The sequence below is a fragment of the Python bivittatus genome, unplaced genomic scaffold (assembly GCF_059951505.1).
Source record: "Python bivittatus isolate LINGU-HERP-01145 unplaced genomic scaffold, Pbiv_v1 ctg000480_np1212, whole genome shotgun sequence".
In the NCBI taxonomy this organism is placed as follows: domain Eukaryota; kingdom Metazoa; phylum Chordata; class Lepidosauria; order Squamata; family Pythonidae; genus Python; species Python bivittatus.
Window position 1 is genome coordinate 73638407 of NW_028277075.1, and position 24326 is coordinate 73662732.

The 24326-nt window shown below is 40.5% G+C and overlaps 1 pseudogene; it reads right to left on the bottom strand.

Annotated features, from left to right (window-relative positions):
• Positions 1-2566: 2566 nt before the first annotated feature.
• On the bottom strand, positions 2567-20069 carry LOC103062366 (aldehyde dehydrogenase family 3 member B1-like; annotated as a pseudogene).
• Positions 20070-24326: the final 4257 nt, after the last annotated feature.

Here is a 24326-nt window from a genome sequence, read left to right on the forward strand (position 1 = left end):
CATCATTCCATGGTGTGGACAGGACATAGTCGGTATGGGGAGCAGAGCATCCCATCTCCTAGGGAAATTCAACTCCACATCTTCATACAGTTTGCAAGAGAAGAGCCTTTCCCTTGGAAACACTCAAGATTGTCTACAGGTCATACCAGCTCAAATAAGGCACTGACGTCCATTTGCATCATTGGCAGCTCTCCAGTGATAGAAACACTGGCTTCCTTCATTTTTCTTTTGCTAACATTGGAAAAGCGGGATCACATCCTGGTCTGTAGGTGAAGAATCAACATTTTCTGACATATTAAATGGAGCTAGCCAGGAGTGCCTTACCCTCATGCGTCTTGAGGGCCACAGTTAGTGCTTAGGGTTGCTGGAAGAAATTTCAACAATATCAAAATTTCATTTTACTATTTCTGACACCTCCACCCATCATTTGTTAATAGGTTTTATCTCGTGTCTCTCCCATATAGCTATATGCACAAGAATTCTGCAGAATAGTGAGGTACCATGTATGATCTCTGTGGTATGGAATGACTCCAGGAATTTAATATGGTAGTCATAAGCAACATCCTGCCTTCAGTCACACTCCTTCAGGAATATCCACTTCCCTGCATCCATGAACCTTTCTGCTACAATACAATGCTCTCCCCCAACTCTCCTCTCAGCGGAAGAATTTCCTGGCACCACCAGAGGTCGAGCAGGACAAAAAGAGTCAAAAACTCATCTGTGAAAACAGCGATATAAACTATCGCTCTGCTCAAAGCCGCCAATCAGTGGCAAGAATAACTGGCTCCAATCACCACTTGGCTGAAAAGTCATTGGTTGAAGATGACCCATGATAGACAGGACATCCTTCGGTCTTTCATCAAATGCTTGGAAATCTCTGAATATTTGGGGGCAGGGGTAACGTTATGTGCTGCCAGTTCAGGCTAAGAAGAAGTCATTGATTGGCTGAAGGGAAACGAACTCTGCATAGATTGGTGGATGTAACTTACCAAGAAAGTTGGTAGAATGTTGGGTCTGTGCTGCTAGAAGTAGCCTCTATCTCTTTCGTAATGCTTGGCTTGCTCAGCTTAATTACATTTCTGTGTCAGCCAATTGCTATTTGTAGCTTTCACCAACTTCAAAATGCCTAGGAATCCCCACGATCACATTGTCGTATTTTGCCCCCATCCCAAGGTTTCAATTGGTTTGTGCTGCTACTTTAAGTTCTGGGAAATAACAGTACAGTATCTCCATCCAGAATGCATCTCCTTTTTTTTTCTACCAAAAAAAGACATGTTATGACGTCTTCATTCATATTACTAATTCATCTCAAAGAAGAGGATGCATCAGTATTCATCATTGTTAATTAATGATTCTGTAACTATTGTTTCAGAACCTTCTGAAGCTCACAGAAAACTCTTTGTATCCATTCAAGAAACGCAAGGCTGACTGTGACTTACTTACTACTATTTTACTACAGGGCGTACTCTCTAAAGTGGCTACTCCCTTTAGAATGCCAAGATGCTCTTTATTTTTATTGTAGCAAATTGCTTATACATTCGCTTGAGCATTTTTTTTCTTTATTTCGTTCTGTTGTCTTTATTCCCCAGTTTCTAAATTTCAGTCAAAAGCTCCTGGTTTAGGAACTAACTGTTGGCTCATTTTATTATGTAATACATTATGTCAATTGATGGTACTATTAAATAATTAGTCAACTATTGTAAGGTTTGATGCAAGATCTTTATTGCAGAAGCATTTATTGCATTTACCTGAAAAATGCAAGAGTGCAGATAATCTCAGTATATTGGCAATTGTTAGCAGAATTATGTGGAACTTGATAGGATGTGCTGTACTTCTAAATTAGTATGCTTTGGCTGGATGTGTAGAAATCACTGATGGAACAAAGAATCTGAACTCTAAGTGTAGGCAAGGATATTGAAAGCAATATAATTAAAGGGGACATGTCTGAGCTTTAGAGCATCACAGTATAGAAAATGCATTCTCAACAGAGTATCTTTACATATAACAACCTGCATTAGTTCAGCTGTGAATTTCTTAGGGAATTAAATTGTTTAATGGATCCACTTTATGGAGACCATCAGGGTTGCTATCTTTATTCTACACATATATTAATCAGGATGATTGCTCCACTGTAAACTGGAGCTGTACTTGTCCATTTTTAACAAAGAATCTCATGCTTATAGATTTTAAAGCAGAATTGGCTTTATGTGTTCCAATGAAGATGAATGTTTACCCACAAACTTTAATAAATTGTATAATTAGCTGTTACTGGAATTGAGGATATGTTCTATATCCAACAACTGTGCAAAGAGACTGGGAGGGTATCACCTAAATTTTCTAACCACTACTAAATGTTGAATTTATATAAGCTGATAGAGGATAAAGAAACAATATAAGGAGCAAAGACGGTGAAAACAAGGTTCGTCAGAAGAGAGAGTGTTTTTCAAGGGTCTCTGCAGGTGATGAGGCAAAATTCCAGGACCAGCTGATGAAGGGAAGAACCTCTCAACCTCAGCAAAAGTCTTGGCCGGATTCCTTACGAACGCAGGTGATGTGATTCCAGGCCTCACAGCAAAGTGCACATGCCTCTGCGCTTGATCTCCGAAGCAGAGATCGCTAGCTGCAACTTATGATCGTTGTATGGGGGGTAGCGCACTTTGTTGATTGTCTCCAGGCCCATGCAGCGCAAAAGACAGCCACGAAAGTGAGAAAATGTGTCGAAAGTAAACTTGCCGTGGTACTTGCCAAATCCACTGAGTCCTGCAATATTAAAAAAAAAAAGAGGAAGTTCAGATGAAATCTGCTGACTGCCATCTTTCACCTGACAACACAACCTGCGCAGCCCTTGCTATTTATTCTTTTTCCTCAGGCTGGATGATAGCTGCCCTTAAAAGCACTCCCCTCATAGTGCTCTCTATTATAGGTTTTATATTCAGTGGACTCTGCAGAATGACTCTTAAAGAAGGGACTAAAGAGGAGAATCTAATAAGGACAAGCAAAGCTTGGTTGGATAATAATTTGCTGGCCTGAGGTGTTTCATGATTGTTGAACTACAACTGCCTTAATCCCCAGTAAAATGAGACTATTGCTTCTTTTGGTACAAATTAAATCTGTATATCTCTTCAGTTTAACCATGTTTTGTACTCAAAATGCAACAATCTTGGTTTACACAGCACGTTAAGCTGGGTTTAGTGCAGTGCGTGACCAGGCCTATTGAACCAGAGCTGTTCGTCCTGTGGAACACATTTTGGTCTTGTTAGCACCACTTACAAAGTTAAAAATAGTGAGCCTCCTCCGCTTACTCCTGCTTCCCAGCGTAATGTACACCAGGAGATTTCCAGCTCTCACATTTATTTATAAATGACCACATGTATAGCACAGTGGGGTATTTATTATTTGATTACATTTGGTTTAAACTGCAAATATGCTGGAAATAGTAAAAAAAAATGGACTCTTAATGTCTTTGTCTTTAGTCTGATTGAAATAATCATCAACAGGGAGAACTTTTCAGGTTGGAAGCGAAGGATAAGGATGGAGGTAAGAAATGGAAATGGCATAGGAGATAAAAGGCTAATCATACCAATGCCACCAAATGCTAGGGAAATCAATGTTGCGTGTGTCGCGGTATCATTGCCACAAAAGCCACCACTGCTAACACAATCCAGTACACGGTTCACAATCTATAAAGAGAAAAACAGTAGAAGAGTATTAGGAGTCCTGTCCTTAATCTTCCAAACATGAGTTTTATCAGGTCCCAGTTCTATAATACTAAGGGACTTAATACAGGTAATCCTCAGCTTATGACTATTTGTTTAATGACCAGTCGAAGTTACAATGGTACTGAAAAAAGTGACTTATGCGCAGTCCTTGCACTTACAACTGTTGCAGCAGCCGCGCAGTCCTGTCATCAAAATTCAGGCCCTTGGCAACTGGCATATATTTACGACAGTTGCAGCTTCACAGAGTCACATGATCACCATTTGGGAACTTTCCAGGGGCTTCCGACAAGCAAAGCCAATGGGGGAAGCCAGAGTCGCTTAACAACCACGTGATTTGCTTAATGACCACAGCAAAAAAGATCGTAAATTCATGCACAACTCACTCAATGACCACATTGCTTAGTGATGGAAGTTCCAGTCCCAGTTGTGATCATAAGTTGAGGACTACCTGAACAGAAAAGGTCTTTAGCCTTTGTGCCACTATCAACATTTGGAATGGTGAAAATGTGTCACTGGCACACTCACAAAATGGCCAATATTGTAAGCCTGGCCAATTAGCCATTTCCTAAAAAGCTACTGGAAAGAAAAATAAAAAATAATTTCTCTATGAATTATAGTATATTAGCCGAGAGTTTGAAAATTCAAATCAACTCTTTTGGACCCCCTGTTTTCTATCCCCACTACATATAGAGCCAAGAGCAATGAGTGGGAATAAAGATGACAGGTTTAGTTAAAATAATCAATACCTCTCCCAAGCCAGGGCTTTACAGCAAACACTCAGAAGTTTCCCTCAACTCCTCTCTTCCCAGGTAAAGAGAAAGCTTGTTCTTTTAAAAAACAATGGCAGAACTCTGGGGCACAGGCAAGAAATTTCAGGGCCTGAATTGGAGGGAAATGGAGGGTGCCATCTCCCCAATAACTCTGATAAAGAGCTGAAATGACCTCCAAGAAGTTGTTTCAATGCCTTTTTTCTCTCCGTGTCAGAAATCTTGTTCTCTCTTCTTCCTATTTCTCTGTAAAGTTAGGACATTCGGTGTAATTTGAGACAAGTTGAAGATTTATTCTTCTCTCTATTAATTTCTTGGGAGCTGATGTATTACTTGAAAGCTGTCTGTCTCCCAAGATTACTAATTATAGCAGACAACCACAATCTTATGCTCAGTCAAGAGCATGGTGTGCATTTTTGTAAGCTGGGCTCCATATATCCTAGCTTTGTAAAAAAATAACATTTCATTGTCACTTGCAAGATAGATTTGTCTCCAAAACAAGAGGGATGGGCTGAAAAAACTAGCCACATACTTTTATGCTACAAGGTCAGGGGGGCATAGTAGAGAAATTATTTCATTTTTTCCCAGTTTTTCTTTGCCCAAAGGACAGCACAGGTTGTGGGAGCCTCTCTTTCTCCCAGACCAGGGATGGAGTGGAGCTCCCTGAGAGACGATTGGGACAGAAGAAGCTACCAAACCGCTGCACCAATGCTGCAAGGTAGGGCAGGGTGTAGAGACCCAGCAGGCTCCTGGGAGGACATTTGAGACGGGAGGAAGGACAGCAGCTCAACAAGGCCAGCAATATTGCTGCCCTCACACAGTATCACCACCAGTTGCTCTCCTGAACATGTGGTGGGATATCGTTGGTGTTCAAGCTCTCATTTCTATTGTTTGTTTAATTTTGCCCTCCTTGGCTACTGGACTTTCAGTGTAGATACTTGCTTCTCCTTAATTTGGCCACAAGCAGAGGCTCCTGCCCCAAGAACAAGGGGTTCAGAGTCTCACAACTGATTTTGGTGCACCAATGGGAGTACTGATCTCCTAGAAGACCCACATTTGTGCCCTAGTATGTCTGCCTGGGAGCTCTTCTGATGCAATAGAAGGGGAAAGACCACTGTCGTACCAGAACAACTTAGAGCAATTGCGGCCTCCTGAGCAGCGGGCTGGGGATGAGAGGGAGGCTCTGCTTTGAAGACAGAACCTTAAAAATAGTACTGTTAATGTAGTTTCCTTTGCACTGTGGAGGTGTGCATAAGCCAGTTATCTATCGCCCAAACTGTATTACCAGTGGGCCAAGAACTGCTGCCATGTTGGTTCATCACAGCTTACCACTAAGCACAATTTGAAAATAGTGCAAGTCTCCTTTCTTTTAGCCATCATGGATAGGCTGATGGGAAATAATCCAGATTCTCCCAGATACAGTATGCTGTAACGTAAACAATATACCTTGCAATCACAGGAGAAGGCATAGGCAGCTAATGGGCGTTCTCCGCAATTGATGAATTGGATGGTCTCCTCCAAATCCTTCACAGTGAAAATGGGCAGGATGGGCCCAAAAACCTCCTCCTGCATGATGGGCTCCCATGCCTTCACATCCACCAGCACCGTGGGAGCTGTAATGGGCAAAAGATCACATCAAGACCTGCTCTGCTTATCTATCATAACTTGATTCTCCAATTTAACCAGAGCTTTAGTTTTCCCCAGCACTACACTTCCAATACGCAAACCCAGGAAAACATGTCTGTCTTCTTGCTCTCTCCAAAACAGACTTTCCCAATCTCACACTCACCAGATTGTGGGACTACAACTTTCAAAATCCCACACAAAATCTGTCAATCAATGAGAGTTAAAGTCAGAGGCAGAGCTGGCGTCGCGGCGGCACGGTGTGCGATCTGGAGCTCCCAAGATCGCAGCTATCTCCGGTGCTGGACGGTCCCGAGGGACCTAAGCCATCCCGTAGAGACGGCAACTAGATAGGGCACGTCCTGTTGATCCCAGGGATATCGCAAAATCTCTGGTTGATCCGGGAGAAGTCCCTGAAACCAGCGACGGAGCGGCAGCCATTGAGACTGCAAAAGCCGGGACAGCTCCAAACGGAAGAAGAAAGTGTGTCAACCGGGTGAGATGGACCTTTATTATTCAATTTTGCTTAGAGAACACCCTAAGTAATCCAAAGTGAATTTTTAAAAGTGAAGAAAAGTGGGACTAAGCGGCGAGATTAAGCCTTTGGGAAATTTTTTTTTAGTTATTTAACTTTCCCTTTTTATGGACTTGAATCTGGCAGAGTGTGGTTTATTTTATTTTTAAACTCAACTGGACTGGCTTTTCTGTTTGATACTTAATAATTTCTGATTTCAAGCATTAGGACTAAGATTTTTTTTTAGTGTTTTAAGAAGCATATTTCTTTTTCTCTTCTTTTCTCTTCCTTTTTCTCTCCTCTCTCCCCGGCTGGGAAAGAGGAAAAGCGAAGCGAAAGCTAATGAAAGAAAGTAGCACTGCCACCTAGAGGCTTGGATATATATATATATATTGTTTTTTCTACTGTGACTTGTTTTACTCATACTCAAGGACTCTTAAAAAGATAGCGAAGTGCATGACAAACTGTTTATATAGGTGCCACCTGAATAACTATAAACAAGACAGCGGAGAGTGGATTCTGAAAATGTTTAAGGTGGAAAGCCTGATTTAGTCACAAGAGCCTTGGACATTTAGTGGCAGTAGCGTACTTCTTGCTAGAGCCTTGGTTTTTTTTCTTTTTCTTTTTTCCTTTTCTTTTTTTTTTTTTTGCTCCTTTTTTTTTTCTTCCTCTCTACCTTCTCTTCAGCTGGTTTTCTTTTTTTTTTTAAAAAAAAAAAAGAAATTTAGCTTTCTTTTCCTCTTCCTTTAATTTTTTTTAATTGCATACTATTGGATTAAGGCGGACAAGTGCCTGAAGATTTTTCCTTTTCCATTCCCTTTTATTCCAGAAGGTCTTCAGTTCACTTGGCAGGAACAAAGACAAAGAGTTGATACAGTCCAAAAAGCAGAGCTATTCTATTCAGAATTCTTTAAAGGAAAAGAAGAAGACACACAAAAGGAAGAATCGTTAATTGAGTTTCAAGAAGAAGGTGCAGCAGCAACTGGAAAAGAAAAAGAAGAAAGTGGGGGAGATGGTGTTCCCAGAGAACAACGAGAAGTAAGATCTACTAGAGCAATTAAACCCTCGTATAAAGCCTAACATGGAGGAAAGAAAATTGATTACGATCAATACATCATTACAGAATCTTTGGGATACAATGAAGGCTTATACAAGAGGTTTAATAATAGATTATACAAGGAAAAGAAACATAACGCAGAAAAAGACTTTTAAACTACTGGAGGATGACCATAAAAAATTGGAAGAAGAGTTACAGAAATCCCCGCAAAAAAAAGATATTAAAGCTAAAATGGATCTAATTAAACATAAAATGGGATTAATGGAAAAGGAGGAACTGGCACAAAAAATTAGAAGTGCTAAACAGAATTACTTTGAAGATGCAAATAAACCAGGTAGATGGCTAGCTTATAAACTGAGAAAAGAGAGAGAATCAAAAAGGATTAATCAATTAATAAATGAAGAAGGACAGATCCGCTTTGGTAATGAGGACAAGAAAAAAATTATACAAGACTACTATGGAAAATTGTATTATCAAGAGAATGTACAAGAAGAAGAAGTAAGACAATATTTACAGAAAGCGAAATTGCCTCAGATACCTAAAGACATTGAAATAATTGTTAGAGGGGAATATAACTATGATGGAATTAACAGAAGCTCTAAAAAAGCAGAATGTCGGGAAAGCCCCGGGTCCAGATGGACTGCCAGTGGAATTTTACAAAACCTTCCAGGACATATTGAGCCTTCAACTATTGGAAGTTATGAATGAGGTTATGACAAAGAAGAGGATACCCCAAACATGGACTGAAGCATACATTACACTTATACCAAAGGAGGACACTGACCCACAACAGGTTAAAAATTATAGACCAATATCTTTATTAAATTCAGATTATAAAATTTTTGCTTCAATATTGGCAGAAAGACTAAAAAGATATTTAAATAATTTTATCCATGCTGATCAAAACGGATTTTTGCCAAAGAGACAAATTAAAGACAACATGAGAGTAATTCTGGACACATCGGAATACTATGAGGCACACCCTGAAAAGCAAATGGCCTTGATATTCTTAGACGCACAAAAAGCCTTTGACAACGTGAATTGGCGATTTATGCTACTGCAATTGGAACAAATGGGCTTTGGTAGAAAATTTACCCAAGCCATTGAAACAATATATCATAAGCAGACTGCAAAAATCATGATAAATGGAGATTTAACAGAACAGATAGACATAACAAAAGGGACGAGACAAGGTTGTCCACTATCGCCCTTGTTGTTTGTCTTAACATTAGAAGTGTTGAACAGGAATATAAGAGAAGAGAAAGAAATAAAAGGAATGAAGATCAAAAGGAAGAGTACAAATTGCAAGCCTTCGCAGATGACCTAGTATTTATACTAGAGGACCCATTGGAAACAGCACCTAAATTAATTGAAAAGATAGAAGAATATGGAAAAGTAGCAGGATTAAAAATAAACAAAGATAAAACAAAGATATTAACAAAGAATATGCTAGCAAGGCAAAAGAAAGAATTGGAAGAAGTCTTGGAAATACAGGTCACAAACAGGGTTAAATACCTAGGGATATATATTACACCAAGATGTAGTACATTGAAGGAGGATAATTATGTTAAACTTAAACGACAGATTGCAATAGATCTGACAAAATGGGAGAATTTACAATTATCAATGATTGGGAGAATATCCACTATTAAGATGAATATATTGCCTAGGATGTTATATCTATTCCAGACAATTCCAATTCGTTTAGGGAAAGAGTTTTTTGATGATTTAAATAAAATTGTATTGAAATACATCTGGCAGGGTAAAAGGCAAGAATAAAGCTTAAATTACTACAAGATGCAAGAGTAAGAGGTGGGTTTGCCTTGCCTAACTGGGAATTATACTACCAGGCGACAAATTTGATGTGGGTAAAGGATTGGATAACTTTAAGAAATAATAGACTATTGACCTTAGAGGGACATGACCTGTTGTTGGGCTGGCATGCTTTCTTATGGTATAAGGGAATGAAAACACAGGGCTACTTTAGAAGGCACTATATTCGAGAGGCATTGTTTTTAAACTGGGAGAAGACAAGAAGACAATATTATTTAAAAGTTCCACGATGGATATCCACTATTGAAGCCTTTTCTTATTCAATAACATATAAAAAGGAACAAACAGTTAGATATACTGAGATATTGAATGAAAAGGGTGAACTTAAAACTATGCAAGCGTTGGAAGAACAAGGTATAAAAATGAACTGGTTCTCATATTTGCAAATACAATCTAGATTCGATAAAGATTTTAAAGCAGAAGGTATTTATGATGAGCTGACTGTTTTAGACAAAATTTTGATGGGTACTGATGAAAAGGTGATTAAAAAACTTTATGGACATTTACTAGAATTTAAGATGGAGGAAGAACAGGTTAAAGATACAATGATCGCATGGGGGGAAAATTTTGGATACGGAATTGATTTAGAGAAGTGGCAAAAATTATGGTCTCAAAACTATAAAATGACAATGTCAACTGCATATAAAGAAAACTTGTATAAGATGTTTTACAGGTGGCATTTACCTCCAGCAAGGATTGCGAGAATGTACAAGAACAAGTCTGATAAGTGTCATCAGAAGCCCGGTACATACTACCATATGTGGTGGACATGCCCAGAAGCTAAAAGATATTGGATTAAAATCCACACATGGTTGGAAAAAATGATAAAACAACATATAGACTTTAAACCAGAGACATTCCTATTAGGAATTATACCTGAAACATATAGTAAAGAACTGAAATATTTGATTGTAAATGTTCTGACAGCGGCTAGAATTGTATTTGCTAAAAACTGGAAAAATGAAAAAGTACCTATGCAGGAGGAAGTCATTAAGAAAATTATGGAATGTGCAGAGATGAGTAAATTAACATTTGAAATTAGAGAGCAAGAAGATAAACAATTCTATATGATATGGGATTTGTTTTATCAATGGTTGGATGAAAAGATATAGTAATGTAATAGATCAGCAAATTATATAATAGAAACTTGACAAACTGATATAAATTATTATATATATATATATATATATATATATATATATATATAATCAATGGATAAAAATGATATAAATCCTATTATGAAAGCTGGTGTTATAGACTAGTAACAAATGAATAATAATTGATAATTGATAAATATATAAATATGTGTTGGATAGATGACATGAGATTCTATATAAATGATGAGTGAAGATTATGAAAGGATGGCACAAATGATTGGTAACTGGCTGACACACGGTTTAAAATGGAAGATGGTTTTTTTTATGCTTTTTATGTTATTGTTTGTTTGTGTTTGTTGTAAAAAATAAAAAATTTATTAAAAAAAAAAAGAGAGTTAAAGTCCAACACATTTGTTCAGCACCAACCTGAAGCCTGATTTCATCCCTATACCTACTCACCATGCCCTTCTTCATAAGCTTGATTGATTGATGATTCATTATGTGCGATCAAGTTGTCTTTGACTCCTAGAGACTACATAGAATTTCTCCATAAGCTTACTAGATAGTAATCATAAAATGTCTTCCCGTTTTTCTCAAACTCCAAACTTTTCCCCTTGCTCTTCCCTCTCCTGCAAGCTACATACTCACCAATATAATGGTCACTCTCATCGGTCTCTCCACCAATGGCCACCTGGCCACATTTCAGCAAATCCTGGACGCGCTGGAAATGCTTGTCATTGGTCACCTGGTCAAAATCAGGGGACTCCTTGGGATCAGGGCCATAGAATTCACAGATAGCTTGGCGCAGGCAAGGTATTTACTTCAGATAACTTCAGAAACTGTACAGTTTCAGCTGTACAGATCACATAATCTGGTACAACGCATGTCTGTCCAGCATTGAGGAACTTTCCCCATACAATTCGGTTGGCCGCATTCTGGAAATTGCAGCAGTGATCCACGTAACAGGGATTTTTACCCCCCAGCTCCAGAGTCAAAGGTGTCAGATGTTTCGCTGCAGCAGTCATGATGGCCTTTCCTACATGGCTATTCCCTGTTGAGGTATGGCAAAATTTGGGTCAAGAGAGATATACAGACACCCACACCTCCCATCCAGCATCAGGGGCCACAATTGTGTGTTCAGAAGACAACTGTGTTGTTTTTTGTCTAACATTCCTCCATGCAGATCAGCAAAATTCAACACAGGTTGTTTAAAAAACAGCCACTAAATGTTAAGCATAGTTGGCAAGGCAACACTGGCTAGGCAGTTTGTATATACTGTAAAAAATATTTTCAGATCTACAAAGAATTTGGAAGATACTTATATTTTAAAAAAGATCAAAACATGACAGCCTGTGATATCCTATTTGACTAAAGATCAATGTTGTGGGATAGGTGGAAAAACAGTGATTTACAAATATTTAATGTATTGACGGCTACAAAAATTTGAACTACGTAAACTTGAAAGCTACACAAATTCCTATGATTTCTTGGTAAAAAAAAAATCAATACTGCATTGTAAGATTCAAAAAGAACTAATTCTAAAAAAGTAACAAAGAATAATTATTTATGTAAAATTGTGAAAGTACAGGGATGTCCAGGTGTATTACGTCTCCAGCTATCCAAGTCTTTTTTTTTTTAGATTTTTTTAATCTCACCTTTTTATTCTTTTTTATAAATAACTCAAGGTGGCAAACAAGCCTAGTACTCCTTCGTCCTCTGATTTTCACCACCCAACAACCCTGTAAGCTGAGTTGGGCTGAGAGAGCGGGACTGGCCCAAAGTCACCCGGCCGCCGTTAATGAAGGACTCACAGTCTCCAGGATTCTAGCCTGGAGCCTTAACCACTAGACCAAGCTGGCTCTCGACTCTTGGACTGCTGTTACTTTTGGGATTATTTCCCTAACTCACTCAGAATCTTTCTTCTTGCAGCCTTTCTACTACTTACAGTGTGACAACTCGTCTTTTCCTCCACTTGTGGGCAAGACTGCAATCTGGAAGCTGCCACTAACTTGCCACGAACTCAGCTGCATTGCAGTAGACGTGATACAGCTACTGAACGAAGACACATGGCCAACTGCTGCTATTATTAACAATTTGCTCTTCTAGAAAGGCATTGCAGTAGCCACAGAGAGAAATTCTACTGCAGATGGGGTGTCTGTGTGTGTGTGTGTGTTTGTGTGCTAATGCATGATCTTAGATAAATTACCTGAACCTTTCAGTTTCAATAGTTGGATATTGGCTTACCACACAGATTGTTCTGCAGACATTAATGATCAATTTTTTAAAAAACAATACTATTGAAAAGAATAACCTGAAAAGAATATTCAAGGAGAGAAAATCACCTGTATAGAAGATATAATCAAACTTATTTTCCAGTAATTTTCCTGTTTCTTCAGGACCAGCTGTCACCACAGCAAAGGTTTGCTATTAAACAGAAAGGGAAGTTCACATCCAATCAACCTGCCTGCACATCACACGGGTGCTGTTTTGTGTCTCTGAAACCTGCAGGGCAAAAAGCCTCTTGGGGTCAACTGGGAGCAGGGAACTGCTGCATTAAACTGAAAGGAAACTAAGATTTTCCATAAGTATTTCAATTTTAAAATGAGATGATCATTTTTGATTCAGGGAGCATATAGTAATAGGGGACCTATGTTTTTTTTCTGTCCAGCCTTCCTGTGCGAGTGGAATTGTCTTACACTCATAGTGGTCTCCTAGCCTCATTCTCCCCAAGAGAGTTTTTCATTAAAATAACAACAGTATATAGTTAGTCCCTTACGCTGTACTTTGATCTTAAGAGAAAAAAGAGCATATAACCTACGTCCAAAGTGAACTGACACTGATCACCCTACTGTAAGCTCTCATTTCCCTTTTGATGTGGCTCCACAAAGAGAACTGAGGCACCTCAAGCTGGCTGCTTCGCTTTGGCAACCTTCTTCGTTTTCACTGAAATCGAGGGGCTGGAAAAGCAAAGTAGTGTGGACAGCTATTACCTACAATGGGAGAATGGAGGGTAAAGTTGATGGAGGTGGCTGAGATGGTGAAATGGACAGCTTTGATTAGGGAAGAGACATTAACTAATTTTAACAGTAATTGGAAGCCCCTTTTGGATTTTTTGTGGGAAACAGAAAAAAATGAAATTATGATGTATGGATTTGATGATTAGTAAAATCAATAGATTATAGAAAAATGGAGGTTAAGTTGTAATCTTAGAGTAAGACTTTAATGTCTGCTTATTTACAGTACTGTGCAAAAGTTTTAGGCAGGTGTGAAAAAATGCTGTATAGAAGAATGCTTTCAAAAATATATATTGTAACTGTTTATTTTTCTCAATTTACAAAATGCAAAGTGAGCGAACAGAAATGAAATCCAAATCAAATCCATATTTGGTGGGACCCCCCTTTGCCTTCAAAACAGCATCAATTCTTCTAGCTACACTTGCACACAGTTTTTGAAGGAACTTGGCAGGTAGGTTGTTCCAAACATCTTGCAGAACTAACCACGGGATCTCCTGTGGGTGTAGGCTGCCTCAAATCCTTCTGTCTCTTCATGTAATCCCAGACAGACTTGATGATGTTGAGATCGGGGCTCTGTGGGGGCCAAACCATCACTTCCAGGACTCCGTGTTCTTATTTACGCTGAAGATAGTCCTTCATGACATTGGCTGTATGTTTGGGGTCATCGTCCTGCTGCAGAATAAATTTGGGCCCAATCACATGCCTCCCTGATGGTATGGCATGATGGATAAGTATCTGCATGTATTTCTCAGCATTGAGGACACCACTGATCCTGACCAAATCTCCAACTCCATTTGCAGAAATGCAGCTCCAAACTTGCAAGGAACCTCCACCATGCTTCAGTGTTGCCTGCAGACACTCATTATTGTACTGCTCTCCAGCCCTTCGGTGAACAAACTGCCCCCTGCTACAGCCAAATATTTCAAATGTTGACCCATCAGCCCAGAACACCTGTTGCCATTTTTCTGCACCCCAGCTCCTAAGTTTTCATTCATAGTTGAGTCGCTTAGCCTTGTTTCCATGTTGGAGGTATGGCTTTTTGGCTGCAATTCTTCCATGAAGACCACTTCTGGCCAGAATTCTCCGGACAGTAGATGGATGTACCTGGCTCCCTCTGGTTTCTGCCAGTTCTGTGCTGATGGCACTGCTGGACATCTTCCAATGTCGAAGGGAAGTAAGCATGATGTGTCTTTCATCTGCTGCATTAAGTTTCCTTGGCTGACCACTGTGTCTACAGGCCTCAGTGTTGCCCATTTCTTTGTGCTTCTTCAAAAGAGCTTGAATAGCACATCTGGAAACCCCAATCTGCTTTGAAATTTTTCCCTCGGGGAGACCTTGCTGATGCAGTCTAACTACCTTGTGTCTTGTTGCTGTGCTCAGTCTTGCCATGGTGTATGTCCTGTGACAGGAAACTGCCTTCCACAACCTCACCTTCGTAGCAGAGTTTGGCTGTTCCTCACCCAGCTTTCAGCCTCCTACACAGCTGTTTCTCTTTCAGTTAATGACTGTGTTTCAACCTACATATGAAAATAATGATCATTAGCATCTGCTTGGTACAATTGGTTAATCATACCCCTGACTCTAATCCTACAAGATCCCTGACTTTGTGCAAGTATACAAAGTGTGCAAGTGTAAGAACTGATGCTGGTTTGAAGCCAAAGGGTAGTCACACATTACAATATACATTTTTGAAAGCATACTGTACTTCCTTTACAGCATTTCTTCACACCTGCCTAAATCCTTTACACAGTATTGTATATCAGTAAATAAGCTGTAAAAGAAGTCAGAAGTCATTCTTTTTTTTTCCTGCTCCTTTTTCTTTTTCTGCACTTCCACTTTCCTTCTTCCACTTTATTCTTCCTTTTCTTCTATTCTTTTTCTTGATGATTACTTCTTGTTCTTTTTTATCCTTCTGTTTTTTAAACTTTAATAAAGTTATCGTAAAAAATTAAAAGAAGGAAAAAGCGAAGTAGTGCACTTTGATGCTTCAGTTGTAAACCTCAGAGGGTTACCACCATCCCAATGCAAAGGAATACACTGCGTGCACAATTATTAGGCAAGTTGTATTTTTGAGGATGAATTTCATTATTGAACAACTACAGTGCTCTCGGTCAATCCAAAATGTTAATAAACCTCAAACCTGAATATTTAAGAAAGTAAAAGTGAGGTTTTGGCTTTCTTAGGAGCATATCTATGTGTGCAGAATTATTGGGCAACTATTAGTGTGCAGAATTATTATGCAACTAAATGAAAAACAAAAATTCCACCATCTCACTTGTTTATTTTCATCTGTTAAAGTGAGAATAATGAACAAACAACTCAAAATTTACAAATAAACCTTTCTGACATTTCAAACAAAAAATCAGTGACCAATATAGCCACCCTTCTTTGCAATAACAGCCATAAGCCTTCCATTCATGGAGTCTGTCAGTTTCTTGATCTGATGACAATCAAGTTTTTGTGCGGCAGCAACCACAGCTTCCCAGACACTGTTCAGAGAGGTGTACTGTTTTCCTTCACCGTAAATCTCCCATTTGAGAAGGACCCACACATTCTCAATAGGGTTTAGGTCAGGTGAGGAAGGGGACCATGTCATTATTCTTTCATCTTTGAGGCCTTTACTGGCTAGCCACGCAGTGGAGTACTTCGATGCATGCGATGGAGCATTGTCCTGCATAGACATCATGGTCTTCTTGAAAGATGCAGACTTTTTCCTGTACCACTGCTTGAAGAAAGTGTCTTCTAAAAACTGGCAGTAGGTTTGGGAGTTGATTTTGAGTCCATCTTCAACCCGAAAAGGTCCAACTAACTCATCTGTAATAATACCACCCCATACCAGTACCCCACCTCCACCTTGCTGGCGTCTGAGTCGAAGTGGAGCTCTGTGTCCATTACTGATCCAGCCACAGGCCCATCCATCTGGTCCGTCAAGAGTCACTCTCATCTCATCAGTCCATAAAACCTTTGAAAAATCTGTCTTCAGATATTTCTTGGCCCAGACTTGCCATTTCAGCTTATGTGTCTTGTTCAGTGGTAGTCGAGTTTCAGCCTTCCTTACCTTGGCCATGTCTCTGAGCACTGAACACCTTGTACTTCTGGGCACTCCAGGTAGGTTGCAGTTCTGGAATATGACAGCACTGGAGGATAATGGGTTCCTGGTGGCTTCACGTTTGATTCTTCTCAAATCTTTGGCAGTTAATTTGGGTTTTTTCTTCTCAACACATTTCTTGCGACCCTGTTGACGATTTGCAACAAAACGTTTGATGGTTCTGTGGTCATGCTCCAATATCTTAGCAATTTCAAGAGTGCTGCATCCCTCTGAAAGACTTTTTATAATTTTTGACTTTTCAGAGTCAGTTAAATCTCTTTTTTTGGCCCATTTTGCCTGAGGAAAAGAAGCTGCCTAATAATTATGCACACCTTGATATAGGGTGTTGATCTCCTTAGGCCACACCCTCCCTCATTACACAAATACATATCACCTGATATGCTTATATCCAATAAGCATTCAGGTTCATACAGCTTGGAGGTGGAAAATATGCATAAAAATGATATGATCAAAATACTCACTTGCCTAATAATTGCATTCACAATACTACAGCTTCCCTGCCATCCTACATGCCGGAAAGCATCTGAATTTGATTACACATCCTCTCTCAGGTATGGGCTTCAGCCCATGCACCCAGAAGATGCCCTCCCTCCCTCCCTCCCCCCCCCCCCCATGAAGAAAAAGGGTTCTTTAAAATATGAGGGCAGAACTCTGGGGCACAGAGCAAGCAGTTTCTGTGCCTGAATTGGAAAAACAAATGGGCTGTACCATCTCCCCATCAACTCTGATCAATGTCTAGAATTACCCCAAGAAGCCAGAGGAAGTCCAGAAACAAAGAAGCAGAGCACTTTACTTCAAGATTCAGGTTATCACCAAGGAATAGATGGCTGCTCTACTTAGGCATTGCGTTAAGTTTCAATTTCTTTCTTTGTGTTAGAAGCCTTATTCTCTCTTACTGTTAATCTTATTTTGCTGCACCACAGTGCATCCTGCGGGTTTTCAGACAGAGTTCAAGATTTACTTTCCTATCTATAAATGTCTTGAGAGCTGAAAGCCATCTTTCTCCTAAAATCACTAATTATAGCAGATCAGCACCAGCTTTTAGTTTGCTAAGAGCATGCTGTGTATTTGAATAAATCAGGCTTAGAGATCATGTCTTGTGAGTCACTTTTAAAGAAGAAGTTTAATTTGTTTATTTCTTATGAGAGTGATTTCTCTCCCAAACTGAGGAGGAAGGGCTGAAAATATCAGTACAGGCTTTTAGGCTACAAAGCCAGAGGAGTTGCTCTATAGAAATGATTTCATTTTTTATTTTATTTGCCAGAATGGCATACAGATTATGGGAGCCCTTTCATTTTCATGGACCAGGATTCCAGGAAGGATACCAGTGAGATATTGTAATGGGCAGAAGGAATGACCTGGAGGGACAGGAGCCACTACCAAGGCAACGGTCAGATAAAATGAACCTGAGTCTGGGACAGAACTGTAATCTGAGAAAACGTCTCAGACAAGACCCTCCCTAGTTCTTACAAAACTAAAGGGAAGGGAGGGGGGGAAGCACATTCAACTTTGCAAGATTTCCTTACTATAACTTTACAATAAAAGTAGTATTAGCCTGCATGACTTTGATTTCCTAGTCTGGTCTGCCTTGAAGGGCTGACAGATATCTCCTTGAAGACAGGTGATGGAAGCAGTAAGCTGTCAAGCTTACTACACCAGGGCAGGAAGTTGGGTCACGATATGCAGATGCAGTGGGCTTCAGGGAAGGAATTTTGAAACCTCCGGCCTCTAGACACCCAGCTGTGTCACTAAAGGAAGGACATTGACAATCTGGAACCTTCCAGAGAAGAGCAGCCAAGTTGATAAGGAGCCAGAAGAATGAAGAACAGTTGAAGGTTTGAGTATGTTTAGCCTGAAGAAGAAAAGATCTCAGGAAGGCATGCTGTCTTCAACTATCTGAAGGGCTGTCATGTGTTAGGGGTACTGACCCTGACATCTAAATCACTTGGATGGAACTAGAACTTCTCCTCCAACCCTCACATTCTCTGATTCTGTTATATGATGTTACTGCTGACCAAATAATTCATCGCTTCTTGTCATATTTCAAATGTTCAGTATGAGCTTCGCCCCTCAGATCCTGGTCACCATTGCTATGAAAACATTGCCTGGAGAAGAAATGTACTGAGCAAAATGGGACAAGCAGGATAGGAGGTTTCACGTTGTATGAACATTACAAAAATATTGCCTCTGCCTTCTCACTCAGGAGGTAAGAAGGAAACTTTAGCAGTTGTTGAGCATGACTCAGTATGGAAGTGGGAAAGCCGGGTCATTTAAAACAGAAAAGCTCATGCTATTTGGCCTGTGCCACAGCTGTTTACTGGAGCTTGGTGTTTAGCCTCATCCTTGCAATTAAAATGACTAAGCATTTTCTAGTTCTTAATTATCCCAAGAGTTTTCCAGCTCTTCCATCCTCATAACAAGATCATTATTGTGCACGATGCTTCAATCACTGTATTCTGCTTCACTGCAGTCATTGTAATGGATTTTTTTAGTCCATTTTGAGTTTTTCTTATGATGAAAAAACTGGCATTTATGAACTATACTACATACATTTCAGAATCTACTAAGCATACTCAGACTTCATTGGACTATCTGGGATTGTTTTCTGGTAGGATATTACTATTTTTTTCTGTATAGGACTGATGAAAGTTATACTAGAATACATCTGAAAATGAATTAATATTGCTTCAGAGAGCAAGCATGGAAAATGACATAGGTTTCTGAAGAAAGACTGGCAGAGAAGCAGAAAAAGTACTTTGTGGGGCTGGGAAAACTCTTGCCGGCAGTGAGAGGAAATTTGTAGCACTCTAAATGATGTTGAACTACAGCTTCATCATTTCTGCCCATTGACCTTTTGGCTGACACTGATGGACCCATTAATATTGAAAGGCTGCCAGCCCCTCCCACCTTTGCTAGAACCCTGAAATCTGGAACATTCTGTAAGGGAGGAGCAAATTCAGAAAGTGTTGGGTGCTGCTCAGTCTTTAAAGGAGACATGCACTCGGAATGAGAACAAAAACCCAACCTGCTCTGTCTCCACGTTTACAGCTGGTTTTGAACAAGGCTTGCCACCTCAGGAACCCTTCCCTTGAACAGGCACTTTCTAGAACAATATTTCTCAACCTTGGCAACATTAAGGTGTGTGGACTTCAACTCCCAGAATTCCCCAGCCAGCATGCTTTAGCAGTGATTGAGCATCCCTCAATATGGAGTCATGCTGGCTAGGGAATTCTGGGAGTTGAAGTCCACCCATCTCACACATCTTAAAATTGCCAAGGTTGAGGAACACTGTTCTAGAGAGTCAGCCAGGCACTTGCTGAGATGCCTTTTTAGCTATGTAGGGCAAGTAGTACTCTATGGTTGCCCCGTAATGTGGGCTCTTCCGTAGAGCAGCCTCAAGTGACTTGTCTCTCATGTTGAAACTAGCAGGCAATGAAGCCATCTTAAGAAATTGTGGCCAGACTTTAGTCTGTTCTCTACTTCTGGCAGTAGCTTGGTGGATTTTCCTTCTCCTTCACCGTTCCCACTGGGTCAAACCAAGAAAGCAAATGTTGGTCATTAAGGACTTATGGCTTTCATTATAGACCTTCTGTATAAGCCCCCCTCCCTTTATTGGCTCTCCCTTATAGTTGACATCCTCCTATCCCACGCATCCACTGGTGAAAACAACATAGTTTTACCATCCTCCCACTTCACTGTTTCATTGTTCCCTGGGAACCCATTATACCAGCAAAGCAAAAGGCCCAGAATTTCACTGGTGGGGGAGATCAGCTATCTCTCACCCTGGCTGTTGACACGCTGCTTGCATGTGCAAATGGGAACCAATCAGACAGTCTTTTAGATCACTGCTCGTTAAAGATATGGAAAGAACCCACATAATGCCAGAAATATGCTGCCAAGCAGAGCAGGGTTTAGCCTTGATATGGGCACCTGCTCTCCTCAGCTGCAGGCGTCCTGCATGACAGTGACCATGAAGAGCAGCGCACAACGACCAGAAGGGAGGGAGCAGCCCTGTCCAATGTCCCATTAGGGTGCAGATGTGTTTGGATCAAATTAAATTGCAGCATCATAACTGCATGGCTGGGCTTTTGCTGGTGCAAATCAGAAAACCCCGCTTTAGAAGAGGAGCAGGAAAGCACAGGTGTAAGCTTCCTCTGGGCCACAACCCAGGAGAGCTGAAAGAGGCATCAGCCATGCAAGGCCCCTCAACTGGGCAGCTGCAGCACTGCCAGCCAGGCCGTGGATGTGCAGAACAGCCCTTTGTATTGCGCGTCACTGAGCTCTGTACGGATGGCCTTCTCTTGCCAAAGGCTTGCAGTTCTGTCCATATAACACCCCCCACACACACACACACACATACACACAGAAATTATTCTGCCTTATTTGGTCCACCCCCGGCCCTTCTGTTAGGTATCTCTTGGCAGTGATCACTGGCCAGAGAACAAAGACTATGGGGATTCGTAGGCTTTTGGGGATCTTCTCAAGCCGAATTCCTTAAATACTGGAGAAAAGGGTTTTGGTTTGGTTTTTTGGACTACAAAAGGTTGCTTGACCCATATTTGTAATTTAATATCTGCTACTGCTCACTTGCTTAAGCACATTCTTTGCAAAACACTTCTTATTCTGACAAGATATTTCAGTGTTTTGTATGTTTTATTTTCTCTTTGGCAGCCTTGATGTGACACGCTAATAGATAGTGTTAGGCACTAGCCTTTCTTTATTCATTTACCCAAGTTTAGAGAACCAAATTAACTTGAGAGGAGGCATTTTATCTAACAAATGTTTTATTGGGCCAAGAAACATCTGGATGGGTCATTCAACACCGTGGCAAAGTGTTGAAAAGAACCACACCTTGCAAAGCAAACAACAACGATTTTATAGGTACATACACAAACGTAATCAAATTGTACATCCCCTCATCCCCATATAAGGAAATGCAGGGATGGCCTAAGGGGGGAAAAGGTGGATCCCAGAAGAAGAAAGTGAGCTCAACTCTCTTCTCCTGTTACCAAGGGAATAGCACATGTTAGCACGCCCTTATCTCTTGTAGAATTCAGGGCTTCTCTCTTTGCAACTTTTACCAAGCTAATTGTTTATTCATTCGAAGACAATCAGGCATTCAACAAAGAGATAAGGTGGGGGGAGAAAACACTGTTCTCTTTAGAAGGCAAAAGCAAGTTGATCCTTTATCAATAAGATAGAGTGCACTGTTACATGCATGTTAAATATATATACAAAATATAAAATCATATATTAAAATAATGCCCTTCAATAGGATAATTGAACTATGATTCTCAGTTCACCCAGTTCCAAGTTGTTCTTTCTCTAATTACCAAGAGATGCTGAGCGTGGAAGAAAAGGTTCAGCCTACTTATGCTTTCTGCTCATTTATATCCATGGCCACTCCCGCCTTGGTCATTTCCTGTTTGGATTACTGCAATGCGCTTTACATGGGGCTGCCCTTGAAGACCACTCAGAAATTACAACTGGTCCAGAATGCAGCAGTGCACACGGTGTTGGGGGTTTTAGGTTTGCACACGTTACAACTCTACTGTGCAAGCTGCACTGGCTTCCAGTTTCCTTCCAGGTGCAATTCAAGGTGCTGGCTATCACCTTTAGAGCCCTACATGGCACAGGACCTGGTTATTTGTGGGACCGCCTCTCTCTAAGAATATTTGCCAGTCCCACCAGATCGGATAGGGTAGGCACCCGCCAGACCCCTTCCCTGAAATCCTGCCACTTAGTGGTGCCTCGGAAGCATGCCTTTCCATGGCTGCCCCTCCCTGATGGAACACCCTCCCCCCGGCCATCCGGCAGACCCCCACCCTTTTCGCCTTTCGGAAGGCCATCAAGACGTGGCTTTTACCCAGGAACTGGGATAGCACAGAATAGAATCGAGAGAATGGAATTAGGGTAATTGGAACTTGCTGTGGGGCATCCTAAGGGGGTGATTAAGGTGCCAGGTTGTTGTTTAATCATTTTATGGTTTTATGGTTTTATGGTTATGTTTTATACTTACTTGGTTTTATTGCTACTGTGAGCCACCCAGAGTTGTTTAAAATGGGCAGCCATACAAATCTTTTGAATGAGTAAATAAAATCCCTTTCTGAGTGGAAGCTAGATCTGCAAGAGTGAGTCCACTGCTTACATATAAACCAATTTAAGTTCTCCATAGCTTTTCTCCTGGAAAACCTCCCCCAAAACCTTACACTGTGTTTTCTCAATATGGTTACTAAGCACTTGAACAAAGGTACTCATCTGCTGAAGAAACAAGTGTGGCAGGAAAGCAGCAGATTATTTTAGCAAAGGACCAGCAAACTGAGGTACATAGAAACCAACGGACTCAGATCAGGTTGATGCCTCTCAACTGCTACGCTGAAATATTTGCTTCCAGAAGAGTTCCTAGACTGAACTTCTGGTGGTTGAATCTCACTGGTTTGTTCATGTTGGCCACAAAGAAATACAAAATATCTTTGAAGGCATCTGGGTGAGCAGTGACAAGCTGCCAAGATGTTTGCTTGGAACAGCTACAACCCACATGCCTGGAGCTTGCTAGTGCCCTGGTGTCACCCTGCATTTCCCAAGCTTGGGGGTGAAGTCAGTGGCTTTGTAACAGAAGTAATTCATGCAGAGGAACAATTCATATAGGCGGCCCTTACAATTATTTTTTTAAAATACAAGATGCTATTAGCATTTATCTGTCGCTCATTTTCTCAACCAGCTTGATTATTTTGATTTGCCCAAAAAGGTTCTATGCTTTTTGCACAACAGGCAGAAAATGAAGATGGACAATGTTTCCAAGAACTGATAAGCAATGCTGGAAAGAAGCAACACAGAACCTACAAAATGTTTGCCTATTATGTTGTTATTACAGGTACAGAACTGCTTTTATGTGGAGAAAAGAGATTATATTATCCCAGGTCAAAATCTACCATACTTTCCATGTAGAAAATGTGTCTTTCTTCATCTTTGCTGACCGCTTGTGAGCACAGTTCTAAGTGCACTGTATGGATTCACACATCATCCTAGTTCATAATGTGGTTTCTTTAGTTTTGATATAATATGTTATGTGAACCCTGCCACAGGAGTTTTAAGCAATGTTTACAGCTTAGCATGCGATAGCCCCACTAAGTCCCCTAGACTTTCTGGTGAATCTGCTTCAGATTCACCTGTATAGGTGACTTACTTTCATGCTGTATACTCAGCGGACTCTGATTCTTCTGTTTTACCAATAAAATATCACACAAACTGAGCTCAGCTGAAAATACAGTCTAGTAATCTGGAGAGATCTCACCTAACCTGTTTCACTCTGTACCAGTTTCTCACCTCTGCGTGTTTTGGCATTCGCCAGAAATCTTCTGGATTTTGTCACATTTTGGACCGGGTTTCCCTGAACTCTGTGTGTTCTCACTTGTGCTTTCCTGGGGCGGTCTGTTTTCTTGCCTTCTACTATATTGTCCTGAAGAGCCGCTTTGCTGGGGAGCATCTTGGAGTTTTTCTTGTGGCTTCTTAGGCTGTCCTGAGCAGCTACTCTGTATGCCGTCAAGTGGGGTGGTAATTTCCTTGAGCTTGCACTGCCTCCTGATAGTCTGC